The 25709-nt window shown below is 36.5% G+C and overlaps 1 long non-coding RNA gene and 1 pseudogene across 2 annotated transcripts in view; both read right to left on the bottom strand.

The window, feature by feature from the left end:
• LOC128249279 (uncharacterized) overlaps positions 1-17637 on the bottom strand; it is a 45193-nt gene extending 27556 nt beyond the window's left edge. For both annotated transcript variants that reach the window (XR_008265371.1, XR_008265372.1), the window contains exon 1: positions 17466-17637. This is a non-coding gene — a long non-coding RNA (uncharacterized LOC128249279). The remainder of the gene's footprint in view (positions 1-17465) is intronic.
• A 3963-nt stretch (positions 17638-21600) lies between these two features.
• Positions 21601-24684, bottom strand: LOC106874229 (uncharacterized; annotated as a pseudogene).
• Positions 24685-25709: the final 1025 nt, after the last annotated feature.

Genomic DNA, 25709 nt, shown 5'->3' with positions numbered 1-25709 from the left:
TGGCCGTTACCAGTACCGCCTGACTGGCTCCCGTAGGATTTTCGAGCGAGATCGTTGCCAGTGCCCCTGGACTGGCTCTTGTGCGGGTGGCACATAAAAGACACCATTTCGAGCGTGGCCGTTTTCGTGCGGGTGACACGTAAAAGCACCCACTACACTCTCTGAGTGGTTGGCGTTAGGAAGGGCATCCAGCTGTAGAAACTCTGCCAAATTAGACTGGAGCCTGGTGTTGCCATCCGGTTTCACCAGTCCTCAGTCAAATCGTCCAACCCATGCTAGCATGGAAAGCGGATGTTCATAAGGGAGTACTAACAGTGCCAGTTATGACAAAGAATGTACCCAGTACACTCTGGTATTAAGAGGGGCAATGAGCTGTAGAAGCCATACCAGAGCAGACGTTGGAGCTTAGTGCAGTCTTCCAGCAAGTCAGTTACTGTCAAATTATTCAATCTATCCCAGCATGGAAAAGGGATATTAAATTATGATGATGATGATGATGATGATGATGATGATAATTACGATGAATGGGTGTGCTCACAGAAAATGTTTGAGGATCTCTATTTTACATGGTAATCCTATAATTGCAGTAAAATATAATGTCATATTCTTTCTTTCTATGACTGAAATTTTAGGAGACGGGGCGAGTTGATTACAGCCATTCTTGGGCTTAACTGGTACTTGTTTTATCAACCTTGAAAAGATAAAAGGCCAAGTCAACCTTGGTGGAATTTGAATTCAGAATGTAAAGAGCCAGAAGAAATGTCATTAAGTATTTTGTCCAGTGTGCTAACAATTGTAACAACTTGCTGCCTTATGTTAGACATTAAAATATTGGTTCCAAATTTTGGCTCAAGGCCAGCAATTTATGGGGAAGAGCTGGTACTTATTTAATCGACCTTGAAGGGATGAAAAATAAAGTCAACTGCAACAGAATCTGAATTCAGATCATAAAGACAGATGAAATGCTGCTAAGCATTTTGTCTAAAGCGCTAACAATTCTGTCTGCTCACTGCCTATATAATGTTAAAATATTGGTTTCAAATCTTGGCACAAGGCCAGCAATTTACAGGAAGGGGCAAGTCGATTACATTGATTCTAGTGCTCAAGTGATTCTTATCTTCTCAACCCCGAAATGATGAAAGGCAAAGTCAGTTTGGGCAGGATCTCAATTCAGATCGTGAATTTGAATGAAATACCACTAAGCATTTTGTTCCAATTCTGCCTGCTCACCGACTTTATATAATGTTATAATATTACTATGAATATAGAGCTATTGATGAATTAATTATACAAGCCTTGATTTTATTTTATATTCATTCTTCATTGCATACAGTTTCTCCTATATCTGATCTAAGATGTTAAGTAAGCACACATCAGTGTGTTTCTTTGACATGTTCTAAGAAGCAGCAAGAACATTTGTCAAACAAATTTCCAAGCAATCGTTAAAATAGAAACCACATATTTTGCAATAATGAGGTGATGATTACAGTTAAGAAATACTAATTAAGGAAATTTTCTCTTACTTTCTAGTCATTAAATTTTATATGCTTCAGCTCAAAAAGATGTAAGGAACACTTAGTAGCTTTTGTTGGGAAGTTATTTGTAAAATTGTAACAATCTGTTATTTGGATCTGTCTGTCTGTCTATCTATCTATAATAAACACACACACACACATTTATGCATTTTATATACATGCATATATATGTATATATTAAGATAAAACTTATTTGAGAAAGGATGCGTGTTGTTCGATCATATAATAATATAAATAATATATAAACATATGCATATATCCATACATATATGTACATACCTGCATCTATATGTATACATACATGCATATATGGGTACAGGACATAAAAAAAAACATTAAACACAATGAGAAACGAAAACAGAAAACGAACATTTTTTTAATAACGAACAAAACAAACAGAAAGGAGACATGCAACATAAAGAGTATAATCCTTCGTCAGTTGTCCCTGGAAACGCGGAGTAGATGGAACAGGGACAACTGACGAAGGGTTATACTCTTTATGTTGCATATCTCATTTCTCTGTACGTATCTTGCTATATGTGTCTGTGTATGCATATATATCTATATATGCACATATTTATCTAAATATATGAGTTTATATATGTATGTCCATATATGTATGTGTGTATGTATATGCATATATATGTATGTGCATGTGTGTGTGTATATATATATATATATATATGTAAATGTATGTATGTGTATATGAATGTATGTATATATGTATGTATATGTATGTGTGTCTGTGTGTGTATATGCACAAACACAGAACTACTTCTCTAAGTATTAATCTTCCTTTCACCTTCTACTTTCTTTTTCCTCTAAGCAGTTACAACAGTGAAAGCTGATTACGTCATTTTATCTAAACTGGAACAAATGTTTTCCACGTTCATATTTGAATTTTTTACATTTCTATAATATTTTTTGCATTTTTATATTTTTTGCTTTTATTCATTCTCGAACTGGATGGGCATATAACAAGCCAGCCAACACAAAAAATCTCTAGTGAGACTTCTTTATCAATGTACCTGAAGAGACCCAGACTGATGGGTCGAAACATATGTTGTATTTAATAAAAGTCTAATATGAAATCCATCTCTTATTATTAACTAATACTATTACCCTAACTGCCACTGCAAAGTTCCTGAAGTAAATCTAATGAAAATGTACACAACTACGGATGACAACAGGTAGCCTAAACTTTGCCAGTGCTCTACTCAACACTTAAGCACAATAACCTAATTATATGTATTTGTCTAAATTTTCTATCATCATATATATATATATATATGTGTGTATGTGTGTGTGTGTGTGTGTGTGTGTGTGTGTGTATGTATACATAAGGCCATTAGAGCAAAGAAACAGGCCTGGAAAACCTGGAAGTGTGGGGGTAGCAGGAAACTGTACCAGATAGCCAGAAGGAAGGTTAGGAGACAGGTATATATAGCCAAGGCAGAAGCGAAAAAGAAGAAGTTTGTCCATGTTCAGCGACACGAGGATCAAAGAACTGAAGTATTTTGGATTGCAAGAACTAAAGTATTTCAGATTAACCTCTGTACTTAGCTTTTGTTGATATAGAGAAAGCTTTTGACAGGGTCCCCCGATTCCTCATCTAGTGGTCACTGTGGAAACTAGGGATAGATCAGTGGTTGCTGAGAGCTGTACAAGCCATGTACAGGGATGCTACCTGTAAGGTAAGGGTTGGCAACGAGTATAGCGAAGAATTCTGGGTTGAAGTAGGGGATCACCAAGAATCAGTCTTCAGCCCCCTCTTATTCATCATAGTCCACCAGGCAATAACAGAGAAATTAAAGATAGACTGCCCTTGGGAGCTCCTCTATGCAGATGACCTTGCTCTCATAGCTGAGTCACTACCGGAACTAGAAGCAGCAAGGTCTAGAATCGGAGAGCCTTAGAGTCAATCTAACAAAAACCAAAGTCTTAGTAAGTAGGAAAGTGGACAAATCACAAACCCCTTCAGATAGATAGCCCTACTCAATCTGTAGAATGGGCATAGATAGAAACTCCTTAAGATGTACCCAGTGTAAGCTGTGGACACGTAAGAGGTGTAGCAATACCAAAGGAAGGTTAACTGGGAGGATAGTTTTTGTGTGTGGCAGATGCATAGGTGCAATAAACACTGAAGATGTACAGAAAACAGATTCCATTACATGCCAGGAGGAAAAACTAGAAGTAGCTGATAGCTTACATTACCTAGGCGACCAAGTCAGCAGTGGGGTTGGATGCTCTGAGAGCATAGCTGCTAGAATAAGAATAGCCTGGGCAAAGTTCAGAGAGCTCCTACCGCTGCTGGTAACAAAGGGCCTCTCACTCAGAGTAAAAGGTAGACTGTATGATGCCTGTGTGTGAACAGCCATGCTACACAGCAGTGAAACATGGGCTGTGACTGCTGAGGACATGCATAGGCTTGAAAAAAATGAAGCCAGTATGCTTCGATAGATGTGTAATGTCAGTGTGCGAGAGAAAAGTTGAACACAAGAAGCATCAAATGTGTAAGAGAGACGACTGTGCTGGTATGGTCATGTAATGCATATGAATGAGGACAGCTGTGTGAAGAAGTATAACACCCTAACAGTGGAAGGCACCTGTGAAAGGTAGACCCAGGAAGTCATGGGATGAGGTGGTGAAGCACGACCTGTGAACATTGGGCCTCATAGAGCAATGACAAATGACAGAAACCTTTGAAGTTATGCCATGCTTAAGAAGACCCAGCTAGCCAAGTTAGATTGTAGTTGTGGCTGATGTCAGTGTTGTATAACTGGCCCATTTAAAAAAGTACCCTTCAATTGTTGGGCAATATGCTGTGCTTGGGAAGCCCTGCTGAACCAAATGAAATCATAGTCATGGCTGATGATAGTGCCACCTGACTGGCACCCATGCTGGTGGCATGTAAAATGCACCATTTAAGCATGGCCGATGCCATTGCTGCCTAATTGGCATCTGTGCTGGAGGCACATAAAATGCACCATTTGAGTGTGGATGATGCCTGTGGTGCCTCACTGGCATGTAAAAAGCACCATTTGAGTGTGACCAATGCCAGTGCTACCTGACTAGTACCCGTGCCAGCAGCACATAAAAAAGCAGCATTTGAGCATGCCAGTTCTGCATGACTGGATCCTGTGCCGGTGGCATGTAAAAGCACCTACTACAGTCTCGGAGTGGTTGACATTAGGAAGGACATCCAACTGTAAAAACCTTGCCAGATCAGATTAGAGCTTGGTGCAGTCCCCTGGCTTGCCAGTTCTCAGTCAAACCAACCAACACATGCCAGTATGGAAAGTGGACATTAAATGATAATGATGATATGTATACAGGGTCTTGCAGATAAATTGAGACTGAGTTTAAGCAGTTGACTTAGAGGGTTTAACATTTCGGTTTTTGAGAAAACCTTGCTTGCTTGAAAATCTAATGCCCCTCTTTATTTTTCAGGTAACTAGCAAACTGATTCAACAATGGAAAGTCATGGAAGAGCAGAATTGTTGTTTTGGCACATGCTGGACACACTACCAATAAAATTGCTAAGTTGATGAAACTTCCAAAAGCAACAGTTTATTGTGTGTATAAATAATTTTAAAAAGTGGGAAAGATTGATAGAAAAGAACACAAGGCTTGAAGTGATTCCAAGCACAATTCAAAGTTTCTCGCTGGCCTCAAACGCTTGATTGAAGCTAACTCATCCACATCCATTACAACTCTTGCAAAGAAATGCAATGCGTCCCTTTCCATGGTATCCAGAGCTGTGAACAGGAATTTTGGCATGACTAGCTATGTTCGACAATGTCATCACCTCTTAACAGCCAAGGCCAAAGCTATCAGAGCCAAGAGATGCCCAAAGCTTCTGTCATTCATCAAGCATCTAGGTGCAGGAAAAACTCTTGTGTTTGTGGATGAGAAGTTCACTGTAGATGCTGAGCTGAATCCCAGCAATTCTCAAGTGAGTGTATACAACTCTTCAGACATTCTCCCTGTGTTTGAGACTAAGAATCCTGCCTCTGTGATGGTATTTGAAGCTGTGGTGAGTGATGGAAGTGTCATGGATCCACATTTCATTGAATCTGGCTCGAAGATCAGCGCAAAGGAGTATCTAGACATCCTAAAGAACTTTCTGTTACCTTGGAGGGAACAAAAGTTGGCTTAACAATGTGGTCCTCACCCAGGATTCTGTAGCATGCCATGGGTCAAAAGCAACACAGGCCTTCCTTGGTGAGAAGGTGCCATTTTTTATGAGGGCCAACATCTGGCCCAATAATAGTCCCAATCTCAACCTTCTTGATTACTTTTTATTGGGTGTACTTCAAGCAAGGATCAATGCTTCACCACACTCGAGTGTTAACAGTTTGAAGACCTCCATTGTGTGTGTGGCATGCAAAGGAAAATGGCAGGCTGTGGTAGCTGCAAAAAAATTTTGTTCTCATATGGTGGCAAAAATTGCCCAAAAGGGTGACCATATTCTTTTCTACTCTAGGCACAAGGCCTGAAATTTTGGAGGAGAGGGCCAGTCGATTAGATGGATTCCAGTATACAACTGGTACTCAATTTATTGATCCAAAAGGATGAAAGACAAAGTTGAACTTCACAGAATTTGAACCCAGAACATAAAGACAGACGAAATGCCTCTAAGCATTTTGCCCGACATGCTAACGTTTCTGCCAGCTTGCTGCCTTAAAGGGGTGGTCATATTGAGTGATAAATGTTTTTGTTGTGGTAAATGTTACATTAAAATTATATCTGTCTACTACCATTATTTTAGTGTTTATAACTAGTTTTATGTATTGCAAAATTTTACCCAATTTATCTGAGAGACCCTGTATATATACATACATACATATATATATATATGTATATATATGTATGTGTGTATATATATATATATATATATATATATGTATATATATGTGTGTGTGTGTCTATATATATATATATGTGTGTACATACATATCTACTAATAATAGATATAAACACATACACACACAAACACATGCACACACACACACACACACACACATATATATATATATATATATATATATATATATATATATATATATATATATATATATATATATATATATATATATATATATATATATATATATATATATGTATGTATATCGACACACATATCTACTAATAATAGAAATAGATATAGACACATACACACACAAACACATGCACACACACATACACAAGCATACACACACACACATCTACATTTGTATTCATACACATACACATACGTACACATAATAGGAAAATATTACAGGAAGCCATTGTATTTAAAAAGACTCACAAATAACAACTAAACTAACATATAATTATATTTCCTCCATACAAGTATAAATTTCCATTAAATACTGTTAGACAGAACAGTATTCATTTTGTTGAATAATGAAATATTTCAGTGTGGTTATTTTCATTAAGGTTTTTGACCTATAATTCAACTGGTTAGTTAGTTTAATCGTGGAGATACTTATATAAAATCTTTCATAAATATAATAGATATGAAATTGGTTATAATTTAACTGAATAAGTATATTTACTTAAATAGAGATAATATAATTTAAAAGAGGTTTGTTGTAAGCTTTGGTTGTAGAATGTCTGTATAAAAAAAATTTTTGTATTATTTTCTTACTCTGTGTGTCTGTTTCTCTCTCTCTCTCTCTCTCTCTCTCTCTCTCTCTCATTGTGCGTTTGTGTGTGTGTGTGTATATATATATATACATACATATATATATATATATATATATATATATATATATATATATATATACAGGGTGTTCATAAATTATCTTTACAACTTCCACAATTTATCGTATTGTATCATCTAGGTGTGTCGTGTGCAACCAGTAGAGCCTGCTTAAAAGTGTTCTGAGTGTTCTGATGTTTCTAATAAAATATCGGTATAATATTATACCGGGTTTCCTAATATATAATATATATGTATATAATTAATTTAGAGACGAACCACCACTCTACAACTCAGAACCCATCCAAATCCATGCTGTGTGGCATATACCATCTTAATGTATCTAAGATTTTAATCTAAAAAATTTAAAAGTCAAATTTATAAATTGGGCAGTAAAAATTAATACGATAATATACAGTATGGAAGTATAAATGTAAAAAGTTAGTGCTAGTACATAGACTACGCCGTTTCATGGCTGAAATAGGACTATATAAAATCATAAGCAAATTCTATCCAAGAACGCGGAAATGATTTTACTCCCAAAATCAGTGATAAATATGGCGTCTATTACCCAGAAGTACATGCGTATTATAATTACTAAAATAATAAACGAAAATATCGGAAAAGAAGATCTACCTAAAATAAATATGTTGGGTGGCCCAACATATGAATTCTTTTAAGAACAGCAATTTAATGAACTCTACGAAACTTAGTAAATACATTTGGGAACTTAAATAAAAAAGAATAGAATACGAGTTAAAATGGAAAATAGTTTGCAAGGCTAAATCATATAGGATAGGGAATAAATTCTGCTTATTATGTACTAACGAATTTAAAGAGATATTATTAGCTAATAAAAAATTAATTAACTCTCACGATGAAAGTAATATTGAATGCAGACATAAATTAAATTACTTATATAAGTTTAGATCACTAATTTATTTATTTAAACCTAGTATTAGGTACCAACTTATAATTATGATCAGTAGCGTAAAATATATCAAATTAGCTTTGAGCAGTCTTTTACAATGTTTCATAACATTAAGTAATATATAACTTTCGTATTTGATATAGTTATTATTCTGCGTAAATCTGAGAGTTTTAAGTATTTTAGTATTAAACTTTTTATTTTAGATAGAATTTCTTTTTCGATATTTTCGTTATTATTTTAGTAATTATAACACGTATTTACCTCTGGTAATGCACGCCATGTTTATCACGTGACTTTTCAGTATTAATCTTCAAAGCATTATTTACGTAATATAGAATCTTTGTATGTGTATAGTTATTACTCTGCGTTAATTTGCAAGTTTAAGTATTTTAGTATTTTTAATCCTCAAGAAACTTTTTATTTTAGGTAGATTTTCTTTTTCGATATTTTCGTTATTATTTTAGTAATTATAATACGCATGTACTTCTGGGTAATAGACGCCATATTTATCACGTGACCTTAGAGATTTGACCTGAAGAGTGACTGATTTTGGGAGTAAAATCATTTTCCCGTTCTAATGAACTCGGATAGAATTTGCTTATGATTTTATATAGTCCTATTTCAGCCATGAAACGGCGCAGTCTATGTACTAGCACTAACTTTTTACATTTATACTTCCATACTGTATATTATCGTATTAATTTTTACTGTCCAAACTATCACTAATCATTTCACCTGGCATGTTAACGTTTCTGCCAGCTTGCTGCCTTAAGTGTGTGAATCTGAGAGGGGATATATTGAATAAAATTATAATTAACTGATCCTCTTGCATTTTCTTCAACCCAAACCCAGGAATTTTTCAGCACCCCCTCATATATTATCATCATCATCATCGTCATCATCATCATTTAGTGTTCTTGTTCTATATTGGCAGGGGCTGGACAGTTTGTCAGCGTTGTTTGTTTTTATGTCGAGTTATAATATTAAAAAATTGGTATTAAACTGAAGAATTACTCAATACTTTTTGTAGAGTACATATTTATAACTCTTTTACAACAAGAGTGGTGATAGTGACTTCGAAATTTCTGCCTGCTAACCTGCCAACATTTGTTGGACTGTCACTCTCTTCTTGTAAATGTATAATACATGTGTGTGTGTGTGTGTGTATACATCTTATATATATGTACATATATATATATATATATATATACATACATATATGCATACATATGTTATATACATATATTTCCATGTGCATCTTTATGTTATAATAAAAACTATTTTACATTAAATTGATACATTAGGTTACTCTTTTACTTGTTTCAGTCATTTGACTGTGGCCATGCTGGAGCACCACCTTTAGTCGAAAAAATTGACCTCAGAACTTATTCTTTGTAAGCCTAGTACTTATTCTATTAATCTCTTTTGGTGAACCACTAAGTTATGGGAATGTAAACACATCAACACCAGTTGTCAAAGTGATGGTGGGGGACAAACACATACATATATATATATATATATATGATAGGCTTCTTTCAGTTTCCGTCTACCAAATCCACTCACAAGGCTTTGGTTGGCCTGAGGTAACATGCAGTGGGACTGAACCTGGAACCATGTGGCTCAGAAGCAAGCTTCTTACTACACAGCCACTCACAAATCTATTATTCTTTAACCTCCACATTTCTTAAAACAAAAGGTTAAGTATCTCATTAATATCCAAATAAAACTAACAACAACTAAGCGAAATGACGCATCTGCTGACCACCATATACTTTCAACCTAACAACCTTCTTTTGTGAACCTCTATGACCTGAAGATGATACACCTAAATATACACATAGGATTACAAATTTCTACATGTATGAATAAATTCTAAACAATAGCATATCTCCAAATGTAAACTAATTGCTTGTTGGTGTCAGGAATATTGAGTACAGCTTAAAAACATTCCATTCATCAACCCCTTCTATCAAGAAACCTTTGTATATCTTTAACAGGGTTGACAAGGGGTTCACCGCAAAGACAGATAAGCTGTCTCCCTGAAATATTCCTGTTGATAACTTAATTCTGTTAGTGACTATAGTGATAGCATCAGTTCTTAACAATAGTTCTGTGAGCCACGTTGTTGTCAGCTTTTAAATGTCAAGGACTTTATCAATTGGAATCTCAGCAAGGTATTGTGATCCTATTGACCATGAGTAAGGAAGAGAGACAAATGCTTTCTTATAGTTTAGCCATACTGTCAGCATGCTTTGGTGATACTGCTTTGCTTCCTTAACTCTTTAGGATTCAGATTCCTCTGTCAAATGCAATGCTTATTTATTCACACAATTTTGAATTAATTATGCATTATCTTGTAGCTTTGAGATTTTAACTATTGGATTGTTTAATTTTAGACTGACATTTTAGGGTAGGTGTGAGTAGCTGGATCTGGCCAGTTTGAGCATAAAACTGACAAGATAATTTGGTTAGATATGGCTGGTAAAATGCTAAAGGGTTAAAGACAGATTTGTCAATGAGGAAATATATGACATGACATCAAACTTCTTTCTTTCCTCTTGCCTGCTCTTCAGTCTCTACATTGTATTTTGAAGTGGTTCTGGATGAATGCATTCCAGCAACTTGTGTATAATTTGTACACTACAAAGGTGTACAAAGCTGAGCTGACAGAATCATAAGCACACCAGCTAAAATGCTCAGTGACCTTTCTTCTGGTTCTTTATATTTTAAGTACAAATACTGTTGAGGTTAACTTTGCTTTTTCCTTTTTGGGGGTTGATAAAATAAGTACCAGATATATCTTTTGTAAGTTGCTATTTTAGGAGGTCAGTACAATATGAAATATTCTGAGGTCGATGTAGTCAACTAAACCTCTCCCACAAAATTTCAGGCCTTATGCCTATAGTAGAAAGAATTTATACATCTCATTCGGACGTGCTCTGAGTCTGTAGTTATTGGTCACATGTGTCTCCTGGTTTTTAGCTGCTTGTGTTGTATATGCAATTATCAACCAACCTGATACATCGGTGTTTCTTGTTCTTTTGAATAGGTTTACAAAGGTTGCTCAGTAGAACATGAGCTTTCTATACCAATAACTAACTATCAAGTCCCTCCCATGTGATTTTCCATTCAGAAGTTTTGCAACAACTAACAGGAGAGTTACCTGATTAATAATCATAATTTTAGTGCTCATTCTGTAGCTCATCTGGTAACATTGCATCTCAGTTGTGTTGTTTATCTACATTCTAGAACCCACCCCAAAACGACTCTAAATCATACAGTGGGGAAGGGCTTTCACAACCCTGAAGGGTGGGTTTATTACTAACTTGCAGCTTATAACTTTCTTTAAGATGAAGATCAAAGTATGATGATTTATAATACCTGTACTTGTAATACATGTGATTATTCCATTCTGTTTTTTATTTTCAAATATATTTGGACAGTGCTGTACTGTTTTCTGTAATAGAATGGTGAGTTACTCTGCTGCAGGAAATTTTGGATAGGTCTTCTATAAGGTATTATTTTGGGAGAAATCAATGCAAGGTGCATGGCTCAGTATTTAGAACATCAAGCCCACAATCATGCAGTAGTTAGTTCAATTCCATGACAGGGCTGTGTGTTGTGTTCTTGAGCAAGACACTTCATTTCACATTGCTCCAATTCACTCAGTTGTAGAAATGAGTTGCAGTGTCACTGGTGCCAAGCTGTTACAGCCTTTGCCTTTCCCTTGCACACCATAGGTGGCATGGATAAGGGAGACTAGTTTGCATGGATGACTGCTGCTCTTCCATAAAAACAACCTTGCCTGTACTTGTGCCTTGGAGGGGAACTTTCTAGGTGCAATCCCATGGTCATTCATGACAAAAGCGGGTCTTTACTCTACTTTACAGTGCAATATGAAATACTCTTTACAAAACATTGTCATTCAAGAGACAAGGTTTCACATTTTGGCACTTGCATATTGGTTCTTTTTGCTCTTGATTTATTAGCAAAATATTTGCATTGTGAGTTTTAGTGACATTTGACATGGTTTTTGTGCAGCTGAAGTTTACTTTTACTTTGTCATTACTGAATAGTGAATAACATTACACGGTCACTTGGTAAGTGTTTGTAAGAGAGAAGGAAGTTCTTACAATCTTACAATCTTACAGCAATAAACTTACTTGACACGTAAGCTAATCTGAGTAACATACGAGCTGCATCTCATCTTATATCCAGATGAACCCATCTAACACCATGCAAAATGTACTCCTAATCAGCAACAAGTCCTTCTAAAAAATCAATAAGCTCTTTATCAGAAGATTCACTTTTAACTGGTCTATGTTGCACCATAACAAGACACTGAAATAAAATTGCTATCAGGGAAATATTAAATACTCACCATAAATAAATAACAACCATCATAAAAGTAGTAGGACAATACGAAATGAGATAGCAGCCCAGTCCATTATATAACACTGACATTGAAACCAGAGGGTGCTTTCACTGCTCTCAAAAGTCACAGCAAAAAACTACTCCAGTGACATTTAAGAACAAAAAGAGTTGACATTCTATTACTGAAATATTCCATGTATATTCTTTTATTCTTTTACTTGTTTCAGTCATTTGACTACGGCCATACTAAAGCATCACCTTTAGTCGAGCAAATCAACCCCAGGACTTATTCTTTGTAAGCCTAGTACTTATTCTATCGGTCTCTTTTGCCGAACTGCTAAATTACAGGGACATAAACACACTAGCATCGGTTGTCAAGCGATGTTGGGGGGACAAACACAGACATACAAACACACACACATATATATACATATACATATATACGACGGGCTTCTTTCAGTTTCCGTCTACCAAATCCACTCACAATGCTTTGGTCGTCCCGAGGCTATAGTAGAAGACACTTGCCCAAGGTGCCATGCAGTGGGACTGAACCCGGAAACATGTGGTTGGTAAGCAAGCTACTTACCACACAGCCACTCCTGCGTCAATAAATGAAAATAGGTGCAGGCGTGGTTGAGCGGTAAGAGGCTTGCTTCCCAACCACTTGGTTCCTGGCTCAATCTCACTGCATGGCACCTTGGGCAAGTGTCTTCTACTATAGCCTTGGGACAACCAAAGCCTTGTGAGTGGATTTGGTAGACAGAAACTGAAAGAAGGCTGTCATGGGTCTCATGGAGAGCTCTGCCGATATGCTGGGTGGGAGAAGACACATCAGGCCAAGTGAAATTGTAGTTGTGGCTGTGCCAGTGTCATGTAAATGACACCCATGAATCGTAATTGTGGTCGTTTGCTGCTGGTGCCATGTAAATTACACCCATGCTTTGTAGTTGTGTTTGTTCACTGCTGGTGCCATGTAAATGATATCCATGCCTCATAGTCATGGTCATTGATGGTACCATGTAAATGGTACCTGTGAATTGTAGTCGATGCTGGTGCAATGTAAAGGACACTTGTGCTTTGTAGTCATGGTCGTCGATGGTAGTATGTAAATTGGCATCTTGGGAACCATGGTCGTTGGTTTTAGTCATTGCTGGTGCCATGCAGATGGCACCCATTAATTGTCAGGGTCGCTGCCAGTGTCTTGTAAATGAATTGTAGTCATGGTCATTGCTGGTATCATGTAAATGGCACCCGTGCTAGTGACACATAAAAGCACCCACTACACTCTTGGAGTGCTTGGTGTTAGGAAGGGCATCCAGCTATAGAAACCATGCCAAATCAGACTGGAACCTGGAGCAGCTCTCCAGCTCATCAGCTGCAGTCAAACTGTCTAACCCATGCCAGCATGGCAAACGGACGTTAAATTAGGATGATGATAATGTATATGTCTATGTCAGTGTCTTTGTGTTTGCCCCTTATCGCTGTTTGACAACTGGTGTTGGTGTGTTTATGTCCCTCTAACTTAGTGGTTTGGCAAAAGGGATCGATACAATAAGTACTAGGCTTTCAAAATAAGTCCTGGGGTTGATTTGTTCAACTGAAACCATTAAAGATGGTGCTCCAGCGTGGCTGCAGTCAGATGACTGAAACAAATAAAAGAATATCAGAATAAAAGAATATGGTTAGTCCACATTACTCTGTAAGGAGTGTAGGGCTGGTTTCTTGGTTTCCCTGGTGTATATATTACTCCCTGGATGGGATGCCAGTCCATCACAGGATTACATAATTTTGCCAGCTGAATGGACTGGAGCAGCGTGAAGAATGTGTTTTGCTCAAGGATATTATTTGCTCAAGAATAAATTGCCCATTCCAGGAATCAAAACCACAATCTTATGACCATGAGTCCAACACACTAACCACTTAGCCACGTGCCTCTGTAAGAAATGCATATATAGTGAAGTGAACGAAATGCATATATGGTGAAGTGAAAAATGTGCCTTGAGGAACATTTATTCAAATGAATCAACCCCAGTAATTAACCTTTTTTAAAGACAGGTACTTATTTTCTCAGTCTATTTTTGTCAAACTGCCAAGTTACAGGGATGTAAACAAGCCCTCACAGATTTTTAAGTAGTGGTTGGGGACAATAACAGACTTGAAGACATGCACATGCAGGGTGTAATGAGTAAATTGTTGCCATTTTATATTTTTAATTTCATGCAGGCACATTGTGTTTTTGATTTTGTCGACTACACACTATAGTAGCATAATTTGGACACCATCTGTGAGAAAAACAGCACCATGACACAGTTCACTCTGCCAGAAATTTGAAAATGACATGCTGTACTGCTTGGCATTCAAGTCAGAAGCTCCAATAAGAAGTGCCAGAAGCTCCAATACAAATATGTACTGAGAGTGATAAAAATCAGACATCCAGTTAACATCATGGTGTTTGGAGTGATCACTAGTGGTGGTGACGTTATGCCTCCATTCATCTTTCCACATGAATCAGATTCAATATGGAGACCTACATCAAGTGTCTGGAGGAAGTAGTGCTGCCCTGGGGAAAGAGGGTGGCTACTGGAACACCCTATGTCTGGCAACAGGACTCTGCACCATGCAACACAAGCAGGAGAACCAAGTCATGGCTATCAGACAATTTCTGTGACCACATCACCCCTAACAACTGGCCACCTAACTCCCCAGACTGCAATTATTGTGTGGAGTGCAGTTGAGTGAGAGACTAACAAAACTCCTTGTAACATCAAAGATGAACTGATGGCAAGGATTATGGCAGCATTTACCAACTCAAACAAAGAGACCATTCAAAACAGTTGTGGGAAATTCCGAAGTTGTCTGGAGGCTGTGGTTGAAGCCAATGGCGATTTTATTAAATAGATTTACTCTTTAGTATTTTAAGATATTTTTATGTAATTTTGGTAAATATATCTGGTAAAATAAGATGTCTGTGTTATTTTCATTTTTGCGTAATTTAAATGACAGTTTATTCACTGCATCCTGTATATATTATCAATGGGCTTCTTTTAATTTCCTTCTACCAAACCCACTCGCAAGTCTTTAGTCAGCCCGAGGCTGTAGTAGAAGACACTTGACCAAGGTGTCTTGCAGTGGGAGTGAACCTAGAATCAGGTGGTTAGGAAGCAAGCTTTTTACCACAAAGCCATGCCTGTGCCTAACTATAAAATAAAATATTCAGTTTTGTGGAAAATATTTGAGGCAGGTCTGGATAATCATCATCATCATCATCATCATCATTTAACATCCGCTTTCCATGCTAGCATGGGTTGGACGATTTGACTGAGGACTGGCGAACCAGATCGCTACACCAGGCTCCAATCTGATTGGGCAGAGTTTCTACAGCTGGATGCCCTTCCTAATGCCAACCACTCAGAGAGTGTAGTGGGTGTTTTTACGTGCCACTGGCACAAAGGCCAGTCAGGTGGTACTGGCAACGGCCATGCTCAAAATGGTGTATTTTACGTGCCACCTGCACAAGTTTTAACATTATTCTCATCTCAACAGTGAAGCATAAATTTCCTTTGTTGAACAATTTTTTTTCCCGATCAAGTGTAAGAAACTGCTAGTCTTTATTCTTCTAAAATAAACTGCTTGCAGTTTAAACAAAGTATATTCTTCACCGTATATCATGGATATCTCATAGACTTGTTATTTTCCTGCACTTTTAACAATGTGTGTTACTATGAAAGTAAATATAATTATTCATTTAATTTTGAAAATAGTTTTTAAACCAACAATCATAAGAATTTATGTGATTCAAATCTATAACTCTTGGAATAGCAAACAGGAAATTGATGAAAACATAATGAACTCTGGGAAAAAACATTTACATTTGAAAATGAAAATATATTGAATTTGTGTGTATGTGTGAATTCATACACACACACACACACACGTGTGCATATGTGTTGGTGTATGTGTGTGTTTGTGTGCATGTGTATGTGTGTGTGTGTGTGCACTTGCTTTTAACTTATTGATTTTAACTTAGAGCTATTACTCTAACTCACAATATTTTAGCAGTTATTTAATGAAATGTATTTGCTTTGCATTGAAACCATAGTCAGCTGTATTTCGAAATTGTTCTATTTTTTTGTAAAGATTTTACAACAAACTATGAGTCAAACAAGTATTATGATTGTTAAATTTTGAAAAAAAACCAAAAGTTATCAAAGTCACATAATAAACTCAAATTTACATATACATCTGTAAATAGTATTGAATTTCAGTCATCAAAATAAACAAATATATCGCTGCATGGTCCAGTGCAGTCACAAATATGTAACCAAAAGACACTCTGAAAATGTTTATTTAAATATATAGTTATGACGCAAAACAAATATACAAATAAATAGAATTTTAGATGTAATTGAAAATGTCTTTAGTAAAACATTAGTTACCAAATAAATTATATGTAGTATTGATTTCAAATATACAGCACAAGGCCAGAAATTTCAGGAAAAGGGATAAGCTGATTACATTGACCCTGGTGTTCAACTGGTACTTATTTTATTGACTCTGAAAGAACAAAAGGTAAAGTCAACCCTGGTGGTATTTGAACTCAGAACATAAAGTTGGAAGAAATGCTATGAAGCATTTTTGCTGGTGTGGTTAACAATTCTGCCAGCTCGTCATCTTACAACTATAGTAGTATCTCAGTTTTCAAACAACTCTGATTATGAATAAATCGCACCTTATATATATATTTATTTAATATTATTACAAATTTGGGATTTTACCAATAGAGCTGCAACTCCTATTTCAGGATAACCTTATTGTATGGAATACACATAAAAAATTATATCTAATAAAATAATATAAGCAGTTAAAAAACCTACTATAAAAAACAATAAAATTAGTTGAAAAAATATATATAACTTACCTGTTATTAATCTGTGGGGAAAGAAGGTATTTCTAATCAATGCTACATGTGTTTCTGCACTGGTAGGGTGTGTATCAAGGCTATATCTAATACATAAATCCACCAGTGCGTCCTCAGGCTATTTATCGTATTGTTATTGTTATTAATGGGTCAAAGTTAAAAATACATATTGAAAGTCATATTAAATAGAAAAAGAAGAATAAGAATAAATATATAATAAAAATATATAGATTACAAATATATTTTATATATATATATATATATATATTTATATATATATATATAAAGCATGATTTATTTGTGATCAGAGGCATTCGTAAATTGAGGTACTGCTGTATTAAATGAATATGAGAAAGCCAGGAGACAAAGCTCAATTTATTCATGATCACAGTTGTTTGAAAACTGAAGTACTACTGTATATGTAATATTGGCACCCCAACGCTACCATCGTTATCTCCTTCTCAACTACCCTCACCCACCTTTATATAATGTGAGGTAGCCAGATATATAATCAGTGGATCATATATCCAAAAAAGAAGAATACTCTAAAGAATAGAACAGTAATGTATTTACAAGTAGTTAAATATATGTCCGGTCATAGAGTGACCAATGGCTTCACATCCATAAAGCATTAGGCCTTATAGATGGTTCATTAGACTTAGTGGCAGATGCATATCTGTCTTCCAACTGGTCAGTTAATATGTATGTATATTTGTATGTATGTATGTACGTACGTACCTATCTATCCGTCTGTCTGTCTGTCATCTGTATGTGTGTGTGTGTATGTATGTATGTATGTATGTGTGCACACGCACATGCACATATGTATCGATATAGATAAATAGATACTAGATTCATAGCAGCACATACTTGTGCTAACATGATGGATTACCTACAAGAATATTGAAGAATTTGTGCACTGTGCATGCTATTTCAATTTGCTTACAGACAACAAGACTTTCAGTTTTCTCTGTAAACACTAACACTGTTGATTTACAAAGCATTGTTTGGTTACCTTCGGGTAATCATTCAAAGTCACCATGATGCTCTTGACCTGGAAACAGGAAACTAATGCAATTTGTTTTTCCAGATACAACAAATCCTGGACTAGGAAAGATCTATCATGAAAGTGTCAATATCTTAGTTTTAATGAGGTAAAGTGATATATCAGCATATATACAGGGTGTAATGAATAAAATGTCGACTAAATTACACAAAAATGAAAATAACACTGACATCTCATTTTAACAGATATATTTACCAAAATTACATAAAAATAATTTGAAATACTAAAGAGTAGATTTATTTAATAAAATCGCCACTGGCTTCGACCACAGCCTCCAGACGACTTCAGAATCTCCTACAACTCTTCTGGATGGTCTCTTTGTTTCAGTTGGTGAATGTGGCCATAATCCTTGCCTTCAGTTCATCTTTAGTGTTGCTAAGAGTTTTGTTGGTCTCTCACTCAACTGCACCCCACACATAATAATCAAGGAGGTTGCAGTCTGGGGAGTTAGGTAGCTAGATGTTAGGGGTGATGTGGTTGCAGAAATTGTCTGACAGCCATGACTGGATTCTTCTGCTTATGTTGCATGGTGCAGAGTCCTGTTGCTAGACATAAGGTGTTCCAGCAACCACCCTCTTCACCCAGGGCAGCACTACTGCCTCCAGGCACTTGATGTAGGTCTCCATGTGGGAAGGTGAATGGAGGGATAATGTTGTCATCACTAGTGATCACTCCAAACACCATGATGTTGACTGGATGTCTGAGTTTTATCACTTTTGGTACTTGTCCTCAGATTGAGACACAAACACTCTGTAATGTTTGTATTGGAGCTTCCAGCTTGAACGTCAAGCAGTGCAGCATGACGTTGCCAAATTTCTGGCAGTGTGAATTGCATCATGGTGCTGTTTTTCTCACAGATGGTGCCCAACTGACCCTACTATACTGTGTAGTTGACAAAATCCTAAACATACAACATGCATGTATGAAATTAAAAATATAAAATGGCGATAATTTACCCATCACACCCTGTATATATATATATGTGTGTATGTGTGTATATGTGTGTGTGTATATATATGTGTGTGTGTGTGTGTGTGCATGTACAACATATTTGTTTAAGTGTTTATTTTATGTCTATTTTGTAATGTCTGCATGGTAAAACTGATATGTTATTGAAGAGGGATGCTCTTCCCATCACTAAATTTTATTAGATTTTCACTTGAGGGATTTTTTTACTCTATATGGCTTTTAAGGCATAAAGCAAGTGAGGTATAATCATACGCACACATGTATATGTGCATGCACGCACACACGTGTGGACGTACACACACATGCACACACACACACACACACACACACACTATATCATCATTTAACATCCATTTCCATGCTAGCATAGATTGAACAATTGGCTGGTGCTGGTAAGGCCAGGGGCTGCACCAAACTCTATTGTATTTTCTGGCATGGTTTCTATAGCTGGATGCCCTTCCTAATTCCAACCACTCCACAGAGTGTACTGGGTGCATTTTTATGTGGCACCAACACCAGTGCTTTTATTGTGGTACTAGCATGACAACATATACATACATACATATATCTTTATCTATATTTATATAGTGTTGGGCCTCACGGAAGCAATGACTTTGGCATTATGTTGTGCTTGAGAAGAAGACCCATCAAGCCAAGCAAAATCACAGTCATGGCAGATACCGGTGTCATGCAAATGGCACCCATGCCAGTGACATATAAAAGAACCTATTACACTCTCAGACTAGTTGGCATTAGGAAGGGCATCCAGTCATAAAAAAACCATGCCAAATCAGACTGGAGTCTGGTGCAGCCTTCCAGCTGGTCAAACTATCCAACCCATGCCAGCATGGACAACAAGCATTAAAGGATGATGATGATGATGATGATATATATATGTATTGTCAAACATTATGGCATACAACTGGACAGAATGAATCACTGAAGCTTTTGATTAAAAATATTCAATGAAAGAAAATTCTTAAACAGAAAATGTAAAATGTGTTGACTTTTTAGCTGAAATTATTCTCTTCCCTAATTTAAATTAATTCTCAAAAGTTTATTGTTTTGTTTTATTGTTGCTTGATTCTTGTTATTCTGAATCTTTCCAGTTTATGCTAAACACAAGAAACAGTTTACACCATTTGTTTGCTTGGCAGACTCAGTGTTAACACAATGTAAAAAATGTATTCCCCTGAAGAATTATTGTGGATGTGTATTCAAATGCATTGTGAACACCATTGCAGAGGATGCAAATAGCAATGATGGTATTATATGCAAAAAAAAACAAATAGTACAAATGGACTCTGAGCTGAAGTCAGTATTTGGCTGTGGAAAATCTGCCTCAATGAATTCCATCTGACTCATGCACACAGGAAAAAGCTGGCATTAAAATGATGATGATGACAGCTATAGGCTAACAAAGTATAGGACAGGGAGAAGAACAGTCAATTAAATCCATAGCCCTAGTATTTTACTGGTCCTTTATTTTCTTCACCACTGGCCTGAGAAGATTAAAAGGTAAAGTCTACTCTAGCAGAATTTGAAATTAGAATGTAAAATGATGGAAATGAATACTGCACGTGTAAAAGGTTGATAGTTGCAATAGAGACATTAGTCTCTCTCTATCACCTTTCAACAAAATTATATATTAAGAAATAGTAGAACAATTAACAATATAATAAAAATAAGTTTTATTTTTTGGTGATGCTTGGTATTACAAATCCTGTGTTATTCAGCCTGGCAGCCGCTGGTTAACTTGTAATCAACATTGGAAGGTTAAAAGCTTCATTGAGGCATCTGAGAGGAGCAAGTTGTTGTTACATCGAAGGCATCGCGCTAAAGAGGGTTAGAAAATGAAAGAAGCCCTTTAAGTACTGGTTTTACTACGCATGCGCACTCGAGGGGCTTCCGGGAAGGCAAGTCCCTTGTGCATGCATAGATTGTACTTCCTTAATGGCGGTCATAATTTCGTACCACTACACATGTTTTTCTTTATTTTTGGTCAGGTATTTTACCAATTCCTAATGCAGAGCTTCTTTTTTTCTTTATCAGTAAATGATGGAAATAACTGCATTTAGTACAAGTATGTATTCACGAATATCACAAAGGGGACCTGTGGTCAATTAAAACAACCACAGTATTTGGTTTGTACTTTATTATTGACACCATTCTACAACTTATATGGCTGAAAGGCAGAATGACTGCAGGTTGGTTGTCTCTCAGTAGCTGCATTATAAGGGTGGAGTCTTTGTAGCTCTCTTTACTCAGTGTATCCAGCTCAGCAGTTGCCTTATCAAATGCAGACTTGGCCAGTTGAAAAGCAGGACCAGGTGTACTGAAGATCTGATAATAGAAGACAAAGAAATTGAGTGCCAAGTCTAATTGTATCATGTGGATGAAAAGTAGGTCCTTTATAGCATGTTCACTTGCCGATTTGTAGGCAATTATACTATTGTTAGCAACATCCTTACTGTCCTCCCCAGTGGCAAATTCTGCCAAGTAGCGATGGTAATCACCTTTCATTTTGTAATAAAACACTCTGGATTCTTCAGTTGAAGCATTAGTTAAAAGTTTGTTATCCAAAATAGCTAAAACATCATTGCAAATATCTAGAAGTTCATCTTCAGTTCTTTCTCTGTAGGTTCTAATCAAATTTACTCACTGTTTACTACCTTTAGCTTCTCCCTTTTACTCTAGACTGCTGACAATTCTCCAAGATGCTCAATATGTACCTAACACATTTTTATATGCAACTGATAAAAGGTTTCTTTGCTGGGATCTAAACTCAGAAAAAGATGTGATTTAACTAAAATACCACAAGATATTTAGTCTGAGCTTCTACTAATTCTACTATCCATTACCCTTCATTTTTTTTTTTTTCATCTATAATCATTGCTATAATAGAATATGTCTCTTAAAACACAATTACTTTACAGCTAAAGTGTCAGACTAATGAATAATCAGTTACAATTTCAAATAGCTACAACCTTTATATAGAATAGCCTTAACCTATTTATTCCCCTTCAACAGTTCACTAACCTGATTTCCCTACCACATCTGATAACAAGAAAAAAAATAATCGTGTATAAAATACAATTTATGGCATAATATTAATAGCCTTACATTAATTCAAGATCAACATCCTTAATATCTACATTAAACCAAAAATAAGTAATAATAATATATCTAGCCAAAACAGTGTAAACAAAGACAAAGAAATTTTCAACTGCAAGACACTTTCCCCAATGGAATCTCAATATTTTTCTTTGGGAAGGTGGTGAGCTGGCAGAAACATTAGCATGCTGGGCAAAATGCCTAGCGGTATTTTGTCTGCCATTACGTTCTGAGTTCAAATTCCGCTGAGGTCGACTTTCATCCTTTCGGGGGGTCAATAAATTAAGTACCAGTTACGCACTGAGGTCTATGTAATCGACTTAATTCCTTTGTCTGTCCTTGTTTGTCCCCTCTATGTTTAGCCCCTTGTGGGCAATAAAGAAATAAGAAACGTTAGCATGCTGGGCAAAATACTTAGCAGTATTTCATCTGCTGTTACATTCTGAGTTCAAATTCTGCTGAGGTCGACTTTGCTTTTCATCCTTTTGGGGTTGATAAATTAAGTACCAGTTGCGTACTGTGAACGATCTAATCGACTAGCCTCCTCCTCCGAAATTTTGGGCCTTGTGCCAAGAGTAGAAGAGAATATTTTCCTCTGGAATAATGTAGTGAGCTGGTAGAATCATTAGCATACTAGGCAAAATGCTTTGTGGCATTTTGTCTGTCTTTACATTCTGAGTTCAAATCCTGCTGAGGTTGACTTTGCATTTCCTTCTTTTGAGGTCAATAAAGTAAGTACCATTTGAGCACTGGGGTTGATGTAATTGACTTACCCCACCCCACGAAAATACTGGTCTTGTGCCAAAATGTGAAACCGATATTTTCTTCTGGAATACTGCAATTTACATCACTCATACACCCTTAAGAAATTCAAGGTCCTCAGAGAACTTTTAACTATGTAGTTGACTTTAAGGTTGACTAATCAAGAATAAAAAGGTTATTTAACTTGTACAACCTCTCAATTCCAACTATCTGCAAATTTGCATAAAATAGTAAAGACAAAAGTAAGGACAAAACATCTTGTTCAAGTTTGTACTGAAAATAGATGGAAAAATGCAAAAACAGAAACAAGCAAAGGTCTAAGAATACTCATTTGAGAAGCTTTAAGAATATTCATTTACCAGTGCCATGTAAAAACTACCTATATTAGTGACACATTAGAAGCTCCTCTGCTGGCACTACACAAAGAGGACCCATGTCAGCATCATGTAAAGAGCACCTGTGCTAGTGTCATGTAAAAAATGCACCTTGTGCCTGCAACATGTAAAAAGCATTTATGTTGGTGTCACATAAAAATCCACCCTGTGCACTTTGTAAAGTGGTTTGGCATTAGGAGGGGCAGCCAACCATAGAAACCTTGCCAAAACAGACGATTGGAGTCTGGTGCAACCCTCTGGTTTGCCAGCTCCTGTCAAACCATCCAACCCATGTTTGCATGGAAAGCAGGTGTTAAATGATGATGATGATGAAGATGAAGAAGACGATGAATCATCATCATTGTCATCATCATCATTGTCATCGTCATCATCATCATCATCATCATCATCACCATCATCATCATTTAATGTCCATGTTCTGTGCTGGATCCGATGGGCACAATGATTGCAATGTGTTCCAGTATCTGCTTTGATATGGTTTCTGCAGTTGGATGCCCTTCCTTTTTATGTCACCAGTACTAGTGAGGTTACCATGCAGCTTGCAAAAGCATTGAGGGGAGTAACTTTATGCATGGAGACGAAAGGAGAGGGAATAAAGGATGGTAGTAATTGGGTAGAGCTGGAAATTGATTTGAAAGACATTGATTAATTTTAGAATCATTTTTAATAAAACCTTTTCTTTCCACATTATCAAGTCATGATTGATCCATGGTAACCTCCATAACAGATCCATGGCATTTTCCTGATTGGCAAAAGTTTAATTACCAAAATATTAAAGCCATCAGTCTATGGAGTGAATGAGAACAAATGAGAAAGTTTCTAGATGGTCTTTAGATTAACAAATACTGACCAAACTTTCTTCAAGTCGCATATGAGGTGGTATCAAGAGGCTCCCAGACTGGTTCTGTAGCATGCCAACAGATAGCAGTGCACAGTGAGAGCTAACTGTGGCCTTTGTGAGATAGTGTGTTGAGTGACATTGCTTTGTTGACTTCACAGGGTGTGAAATTTGTGTTGAGTGACCACGTGTATGCTGTAGTTTGTGATTTTTGTCATGCACAGGAAGCTGGAACAAAAAGCCAACATAAAATTTTGTGTTAAACTTGGGAAGTCTGCTAGAAAGACATTGAGCATGCTTCAGCAAGCTTACAGCAATGAGGCAGTGGGTTGCATGCAATGTTTCGAGTAGCACAGGCTCTTCAAAAGTGGAAGAATGTTCCTAGAAGGTGATGAGTGATCTGGAAGATTTGCCGTGAGTGCCAGTCCCAGAAATGTGTTATTGTGCATTGAAAATTCATCCCCCAAGGCCAGACCATCAATCAAGAGTTGTACTGTGACATTTTGGAGCATTTGAGGAAGAACAGTTAGCCAAGGCAACCGGATTCTACACTAAACTCTCTTCACTTGTAAGTTTCTTGCCTAAAACAACATGGTATTGCTTCTGTGCCCACTCTTTTCACCAGATTTAACATCTGTGAACTTCTACCTCTTTCCCAAGATGAAAATACTGCTCAAAGGTCACTGTTTTAACACCATTGTCAAGATCCAGAGAGAATTGCAGAAAGTCCTCGAAAACAACTTCCAGGTCAAATTCTGAAAGTGGCAGAAACGCTGGGACTGGTGTATTGCTGTGCAAGGTGACTATTTCAAAGGAGATGGTATTGAAATTTAGGTAAATAAGTCATTTTTTATTAAATACAATTAGTCCAGGAACCTTTTGATATCACCTCATATGAATATACATATGTGTGTGTGTGTGTGTGTGTGTGTGTGTGTGTGTGTAAGTAAACACATACACATGCATATACAGCAAGGTGAGTGAAAGAATGGAAGCAAGCCATAGATATATGGATGTGCGTTTGATAAAATAATCTAGTTTATTCAATCCATGCAGTCAAAACTATATATATATATATGATATACTTATATATATATATA

Source organism: Octopus bimaculoides, chromosome 1 (genome assembly GCF_001194135.2).
Source record: "Octopus bimaculoides isolate UCB-OBI-ISO-001 chromosome 1, ASM119413v2, whole genome shotgun sequence".
NCBI classification, from domain to species: Eukaryota; Metazoa; Mollusca; class Cephalopoda; order Octopoda; family Octopodidae; genus Octopus; species Octopus bimaculoides.
The sequence above is the reverse complement of the archived record's forward strand: the minus strand, read 5'-3'. Positions and strand labels throughout refer to the sequence as shown.